This window comes from Rhinolophus hipposideros (genome assembly GCF_964194185.1).
Source record: "Rhinolophus hipposideros genome assembly, chromosome: 6".
Classification (NCBI taxonomy): Eukaryota; Metazoa; Chordata; class Mammalia; order Chiroptera; family Rhinolophidae; genus Rhinolophus; species Rhinolophus hipposideros.
This window is the reverse complement of record NC_138052.1, coordinates 29,918,289-29,926,653: the sequence shown is the minus strand read 5'-3', so window position 1 is coordinate 29,926,653 and position 8,365 is coordinate 29,918,289. Positions and strand designations below refer to the sequence as shown.

The 8,365-nt window shown below is 40.4% G+C and overlaps 1 protein-coding gene across 1 annotated transcript in view; it reads right to left on the bottom strand.

The window, feature by feature from the left end:
- Nucleotides 1-1,180: 1,180 nt before the first annotated feature.
- Nucleotides 1,181-8,365, bottom strand: part of KIF5C (kinesin family member 5C) — a 143,273-nt gene continuing 136,088 nt past the window's right edge. The window contains exon 26 of the mRNA XM_081052323.1: nucleotides 1,181-4,870. The gene's annotated coding sequence lies outside the window, so the exon portion shown is untranslated. The remainder of the gene's footprint in view (nucleotides 4,871-8,365) is intronic.

Sequence of the window (8,365 nt, the reverse complement as noted above, 5' to 3'; positions counted from 1 at the left end):
GTCACCGGTAATTGCCTTTGCAGATCTTAGCTTTAGTTCCACATTCTCCCACAGATGCTCCAGCCCTGTAGTCCCAAGACCCAGCCCAAACACTGTTCAGAGCACGAGGGAACAGGAAACCTCGAGATAGACTTGCGGGAATCTTGGGAACAGTGGGTATCAATGCAGTGCTACTGCATTGCAGAGCCTCTGCGTTCTGGGGTTTGTGGGGTCATTTCCCACTGATAGTGAAATTTGCTTTCTAATCAGGTTCTTTCAGAGGACTGCTTTCCCATTACAAATAAACAGGCTTCTGCTTATTTATCCACCACGTTTGCAGCTTTACTGTGTAAGTCACCTTTAATCAATCCAATATCTGGCAACTGCCTCTTCCAAGTTCTTTGGGAAACAATTTCAGGATGGATAAGACATCATAAAAGCACATCATTTGCCGTGCCCTCAATTCCACTTATAAAATGTTCATTTGGCATCCATCCTTCCCACTTTTGATTGATTAAAGCAGTTTACTGTCTGGCTCACATGCAACACCGACCAAACCAAGAGTGAGAATGAGTGTTTTACATGCAAAATTCCGCATGTGGCCACGGGTTCCGCATGTGGGACCCCAGGACCCAAGGTAGGGAAGTCTCCTTGCTCAGAGAGCAGGCAAAAATAAGCCTGTGTTCTGCCATGTGTTACTCTCCAAAGGCTTCACACGCCAGCATCCTCTCACAAGTGCTCAGACCTGCACCTTAATACTAATGATCAGTAGCTTAATGGGCGAGACAAACACCCCAACCCTTCTCAGCTGATACCAATAATCCTTCAACAAATACAGAGCTCCAATGCTCTGAAACATTAGGGTAAGTTCCTTTCAGAAACTCAGCTAATCCACGGGTCTACTGAGCTTTAACTCAATTCTACCTTAAAAAGGGAAGACGCTTATTGACATCGGTTGCTATCTTTTCAGCGAAGGAACAAATGTCAGGTTTTCTTAGTTCTTCAATGAAAAAATATTAATAACAGATGTTGAGGCAAAAAGACAAACAGCTCAAGGTTGACTGCGCAGCCTTTGAATGTGAGCTCCACCCACTGAAATGAACTCCTCTGGAGGCCAGAAAACATCTCACCCTGACACTGGCACTGAAGCCTTAAATAAGAGTACCTTTGGGGTGACTCAAATAAGAAAAATCAGAGCAACCAAAGTTTAGTTCAATTTTATTTTCCACTTTTAGTATTTTTCAAATTATACAACATGCAGTCTGCCAGTGTCCATACATCTTCATGTTAGAACCTAGAAGATAACCAAATTTTCCATGGGCCAAGGAGGGTTACTTCCAGATATTTTATTGTATGTACTATATTACAGCATCATTACTTGATATAAACTGCCATTCTCCCCCCTCAAATCACCAAAACAAGTGTCCACAATTTTTAAATGAAAGTTACTGTACAGATACATAAAGCCCGGAGAACACATCTGCAGTACACGCTACATACTTTACAAACTAGACATGAATAATTCTACAGAGTGCCCTATTCCCCTTACATCTGCACACAATGAAAAGTATTTAAAACAGATACACAATTTGTAAATGTGTAAGCCGGCTTCATGGAGAGGTGCTTCCTTCGGCAATGACCAGGCCCTTGTTCAATACTTTTGAAAAGTGTAAATTGTAGTGTTCAATGAAGCCATTGTCGACTATGATGGTTCCCTCAACTTGCTCAAGGGTGAGACAATGAAGTGATGAAGTAAAATTCTCCCCCTGCCCCCTGCCAGGGAGAAACTCCCCCAGTACGTCATTCAGCCAGAGTCCAAATGTCTTCTGCCATGCTAAAAAAAATGCCCTTCAAATTGGGGACTGTTAAGAGCTTTTATTTGTTTTCGGTTATTCCTGTAGGAAAAAGACCTGACAATTTCTCTGCGAGTCCTGTGATAGCTTGGTATGGCCTTGGACAGGCATGTCACTTCCCTGTGTGCATTTAGGGCTTCAAAATACACTAGATGCTACATTCTAGACAGACATTTTTATTTCTTCATTTATCCCAATACATCTATGAATTCTAATTTTCTTAATCATATAATACTCTTTAAGTCTTAATTCACACTTATTGTTCTCCCTACTAACTGCCATTCAACAAACTAAAGTATTTTGAGATGACGCATTTATACAGAAGTTTCTAGTAACAGACCGAAACACGCATTTTATTCTCCAACCATAAATCTTGATATCCCAAACAGCATTCCTCTAATTTAACAATCCACTATCTTGCAGGTAGATTATTTGTATAAACTATCTGGTATTCCCTTATAGAATCAGAGAGTACACTTTCAAGAAGTAGCATGATATATAAAATTATTCATAGAGAAATGCACACACACACATACACAGACACACACACACACACACACGCAAAAAGCAACATACAACCAGAAATATAACCATAGGCTCAGCCATTCAGAAGTGTGGTTTTCACATTTAGAGTCCAAATGTAAAGGAGAAATAGTCTAAAAATACAAAAATTACATAAATGTGACTTTTTAAAGTAAGTGGCCTACAGAGTATATAGTCCTGATGTTAGCTTATTACACAAATATTTAGGGATCCATTTGAATATACTATAAAATCCGTTCCAATAATCTGAAAATTAGTTTAGAGGTCCTATAAAGGAAAATTAGTTTAGAGGTCCTATAAAGATCAAAGCTAGGTGAACTGACTGGCTGATCAGCAACTAGCAGAATTATCTTTAAGAGACATCAAAGCCAACTTTCTCTGTGAATAAACGTAAAGTGAATTTTCTGAGTCCCTTGTAGAGATCAAGAAATATGGAAAGAATTATAAGTGAATGTTTCTTTTTGAAACATGAAAGGACCAAGCAATTCTTTAAAGTAGAAAACGGGTACCCAGGGAAAAATTACTTTGGAAAAAAAGTCTAAAATTATCTATTAACAAGAGAACCAAAACGGAATTACTGACGTTTGTTCAATTTCCAAACACAAAGTAACATAGTTGCGTAAGACAGTAGTGGTGTAACAATTATTAATTGGCAGTCTTCTCAAAGACCAATGTAATGTTTTAGCTTTTAAAATCAGATGTAAAGTTATAATCTACGGCATGTTATCACCTGATGAGGTTTGCAAAACCTGCCCTAAGGACCCTTCTATCAGACTGCAAATAGCAATCCAGTAGTTTTATTTCTGTGGCAACAACATAAAATCAAACAGAATGTTACAAATGCAAACGAATACAAAACTGTCATCTTTAGCAAATAAATAATTCAGTAGAATTCATCCTCTTCTCTCCTTACCCCCCCCCCCAAAAAACAAAACACACATAAAAAAAGTGCAACATTTAACAAATAAATTAAGTCAAAGCAGTTTTGCTTTGTTAGGGAATTTTATACAAGAGTTTGGAAGTCAATTCACAGTCCTTAGTGATTTACCCTCTTTCTCTTACACACACACACACACACACACACACACACACACACACACACACACCCTTCCACCCACATAGCCACGAGAAAGCCCAGTATCTCCCCCGGCATTCATTTCATTCTAGTGGTGACAGCAGCAGGGACAGTGCCAGCTCGCTCATCTTGGGCAAGCACAATGATAGGATGGGTGCTTTTCACCGAGATTGGTTTGGTTGTCATTGACTTACCCTCGAATTTGTCAAAACAGTAGAAGCACAGAAGACCAATTTAATTGAATCCTTGTCAGTTTCCCTTTAAAATTTTACTACTTGGAAATCAATCATTTTAATATTCACACCTGGAAGTAAGGGTTGATTCAGCGTTAGATTCATGTATTTGAATACAGTAGTAGCTAAATATTAAAAAAAAAGAAAACAAAAAACACCCATTCTGATTTCTTCTAAGATGATGAAACCTATCTATTTGATGCCAAAGAGAGAACTCAGTCAGCAACGATGGGTTAAAATAACTTATTCATGGCAACTTATTCATAGGCACAAAAATTTGTCAATTATTTCCTCCCCAGGGCTTCCTCTTTCAACCACTGGAATGATCCTGGATTTTGGCAGCAATACCCCCTCAAGGCTCAAGATGGTTCCCTAGCGAAAGAGGCCATCCCAATGCCAGCTCTAATAGGATCAGGGAGGGGGGGGGGGCAGGCCCATTTTCACTCCCCGACTTAGCAGCATTTTCAACACTTCTGAAGGAATGACGGGCTGGCTGAGACTAGTTGCTGCAGGTTCAATAGCAAGCAGCCCAGAGGTGAATTTCATGACTTTTCGCATTTACACAGATGTATTTGAATGAACAAATCTACACTGCTACTGTCAGATTGTTTTTCTGCCTTGAAGAAATTTGCTTTGCACTTTAACGGGTGCCGTACTAAAAAGGTGTATTTTACAGATCCAAAGATGTGACCAGTGTATTCAAAATGCTTCCTTGGAGTAATTTGTTTTGGAAAAGTGTTCAGAATGAAAATTTTGAACCCGATAGCAGCACTTTTTTTTGTTCCCTAAAAATATAAAGTCACGTGTTTATTTTACAGGAAACCAGACAGTTGCGGCAGAGTGTCGTGATCATGGCACGTTAGGGCGTTTGCTGGGACTGTGCCGAGAAAGGAGGCTCCAAGGACTGCCCAGAGACCACCCAAGGCCCCGAGGCCGGCTCCGCAGCAATGGTTTCCAGGAGTAAGTGGATCTTCTGTAATCATCCCCTTCAGATTTCTCAGGAAGAGAAAAGTCCAAGCACACAGCTGTACACAGAAATTCTACACAGCTCAAATACCTGAAACTGGTATACTGCAGATGGCTGGGGTAAGCAAGTGTGAAAGAAAATGGAAATTGTGTAGGAGGGGGGAAAAAAATAAAGGAATTGGTGATTAATGTCGTCCTTGACATGCTACGTGGAGTCAGATCTGTTGAAAGAGAACCAAAGAGAGAACACAGGTGTTAGAGAACACAGGGAAATTCACTCCTCCCAGAAAAACATGTTTTTAAATTCTAGATATTTATACCAGAGCTGTCCAATAGAAATACCATGCAAGCCACATAATTGAAAATTTTCAAGTGGCCATGTTAAAAAGTGAAAAGAAACAGGTAAAATTAATTTTAATATATTTTATTTAACACAATATATTCAATATGTTATTTCAACACGTAATCAGCATTACATGTTGAGGTATTTTACATTACATATTACTACTGAGCTATTTCAGTTTTGTTGGCCAGTGTTTGCAATCTACTGTATATTTTACACTTTCAGCACATGTCACTTGAACTTGGCCATATTTCCAGTGCTCAGTGGCCAGCTGCTTGGATAGCACAGCCTCCTACTTACTACTTTGGCTTTAAGTGTTTAGCCCTGACAACAGTCTCTTCCAAAAGTCAGTATCTATTGACACTATGGATACTCAGGGTAACATGACGCATTTTCTCATTCCTAGGGGGAAGTCGAATACCATTTGTCACTGGCCAGCGCTTGGGATGCCACGGAAAGTCAGACATAGCCCCTACCCCAGGCAATCTCTCCAAGAGAGAGGCGCCCAGCCCCGAAAGGCTTGTTTCACCTGCACAGGGTAATGAAGTTACTCAGCCCAGTGCTCCCTTTGATTTCACGCCACTGCCCACCAGATGGTCACCTGATGAGTCAGGTCTCCAGGACCAAAGACTGGACTAGTCCTGACCCAGAGGCCAGGCCTTTGGGCCAATTCAATAAAGTCAGCTGTCAGCAAGAAACGAAGAAGTTCAAGTTCCCCCTGAAGCCCTAGGCCTGTCTGTGACCTCGCCTGTGGGTTTTACGCAGAGCTCATGGCTATTGGGTGGGAGACAACCACAGGGCTGAGTAGAGCCTCATCCCTGAGAAAACCATGGGAAGTGCCCAGCACAGGAACTACGACAAAGAAAAACCCAACTACTCTTTTGATTTTAAAAAGAATAACCTGACACAGTGTTTTCTGTTTTGCCTCTAGAAGGTTCGGATGCAGATTCAGTGAGCAACTGGGGTAAACATCTCCGATTCCTACTACAGTACTCTCTCTCTAATTCTTGTCTCTTTACTCTCCAGATTTATGAGTTATAATAATGTAAGCAACTTCACATATTTTGTATAAAGAGGGGTGAAAATTATAAATAAATAGAAAAAAATCAGGGTGTGGAAAGGAATTACAAAAGTAGGTAACAGCAAAGTGGGTAAAAAAAAAAAAAGAGGAATATACGAGTAGAACAGAAATTGAATAGAAAAAAAGAGAATCAGTTCTTTTTAAGAATTATCACCTCATCCCTGACACAAAAAATACTCAGGGAACTCATTTGGTAACTACTATCTCTTGCTCAACAGTATAACTGCTCACAATTACAAAGATACTCAATTAAAAATGGTTTCAATAACCTTATATTTACATTATTTTTAGAAGTCACAGATAGATTTGTCTTTGAGAAGGACATCTTTAATGTTTAGCCTTTCTGGTGAGATTTTATGCTTCTGGTAAGGACCACAAATGAAAAACCTAAAAGCGTGGCCATAGTTGTCATGTAAATCCATTGTGAGCTGAAAACCAATAGGCCCAGAAATGCTTCCTGAAGACCACCACTGAAGCCTCCATTTCACTTTCCTCACGGGTTCATTTTCCCAAGCACATCGTCTCAGAATCACATAAAGGTGACCCTGCTCAGATGAGACGGTCTTCCTGTGTGCTTGGAAGCAGGGAGGCACTGAGCACATCCCGTAAATTGTCGGATTATGGCTTAATGCAGTGACTGCTGCCAACAGATGTTGACAGAGCCAAACTCAACGAGGCGGCCCCAATAACTCCAGCAGACCATGAAGTGACATGATTTCCACAAGAAGGCCTTTCAGTCAAACCCCTCACTGCCCTCCTGTGCGAGCTTCAGCATGTTTGGGCTAACAGTTTAGAAGAAACAGGGGGCCACGAAGAAGGCCCAACCTGCTTAGTTTAGTCACCGTTTGGGGGATGAGAGAAGAGAACTGAAATTGTGACCGGTTGCCGAAAGGAAACACAGGAACTCCACCAATAAAAGGCCCTTTATCATGAAGAGGTTGTTCTTCATCCTGAGTTAAAGATCTTTACGTGCGTGTCTGCCAAAGCAGTCTTTCCAGCAAGCCCAAGAAAAACAGATCCAACTAGGATATTCCCATCCATTCCCCGACTATCTGGATGTCCATCTACTCAAGACAAATTTGGGAGAGAAAATGGATATAACTTATAAAGGTAAATGGGTTAGCTTCAAGAGAAACTGTTTATGACTGTTCTGATCACACAGACTGACCCACCGGATAGGTTGGCAAGTCTCCAGGACATTTCAAACCCAGTTCTTTTGACCTTGTGAGATGGTTCAGAGCAGTCACTCACTCGCCTGACAGCAGGTACTAGACCAAGTGACCTGACTGGATTGTCCCTGGGTCTCTGCCAAACTGGAGATGCCAAATCAGAATGGCAACGCGTGACCAAATTTAGAAGGAAATAAAATCACCTTTCTTTAGAAGGGGTGGGGAAGGCTGAAGGAGCTAATTATATAAGGGTTTGCAAAAAGTATTTAGAGATCCCCCCTTTTTGCAAAACCCCAACTCTGGGTTTTGCAATTGCTTGCCATGGATTTACACTTAATCCGAACAGTACACAGTTTTATCTTTCCTTTTGCTTTTCTACAATTCAATCCTCACACTGTAAGAATGAACAATTGTGTTTTTACGTATCACCACTGAATAGAAGTAGATTTATCTCACAGGAGAATTAGTACAATCTGTTGTGGAGGAACAATTTCAGTTGCTCTGAATTTACAGCTGAGAAACATGACATCGAGAAGACTTCAAGTAGAGCAGCCCACGACACCGCAGACGAAATAAGGAATTATTTCTTTCAGGTCCTCCATGTTTCCTCCCTTTGAATCCACGAGGCTAGATTCAAAGTTGTACAGTGCAATAGTGTCCAGCTGCCGTTATTTCTATCCTCTCTCTTTCAAGTCTTGTCTCATTCATTCTTTTTAGACCACAACATTGGCTAGTATTTGTGATGGCCTAGTTTTTGCCAGGCACTTTTCTATGACTTTTCACTCCTCTCACACCATCTCATTCAATTCCCAGAACCAACCTGTGATGATACTACTGTGATCCTACTTCTCTATGAGATTTGTAACAATGTAAAACAATGCCCTTGTCTGCTAAGTTTTCTGTTTTGGAAAATAATTACTTTTCATTAAAAATGGCATCTATGTTAACAGTAGTAGTCTTTTCAATTTTTGTTTCAATTTCCAATATAAAACATATAGATAGGTATAACCCAGAAACATAAAAGCTCTTTGATGTCATTAATAACTTTTTAAGAATATACAGGGTCCTAAGGCCAAGAACTTTGAAAACTGCTGCATAGCGAGCAGATCAGAGCTCTAGGGCC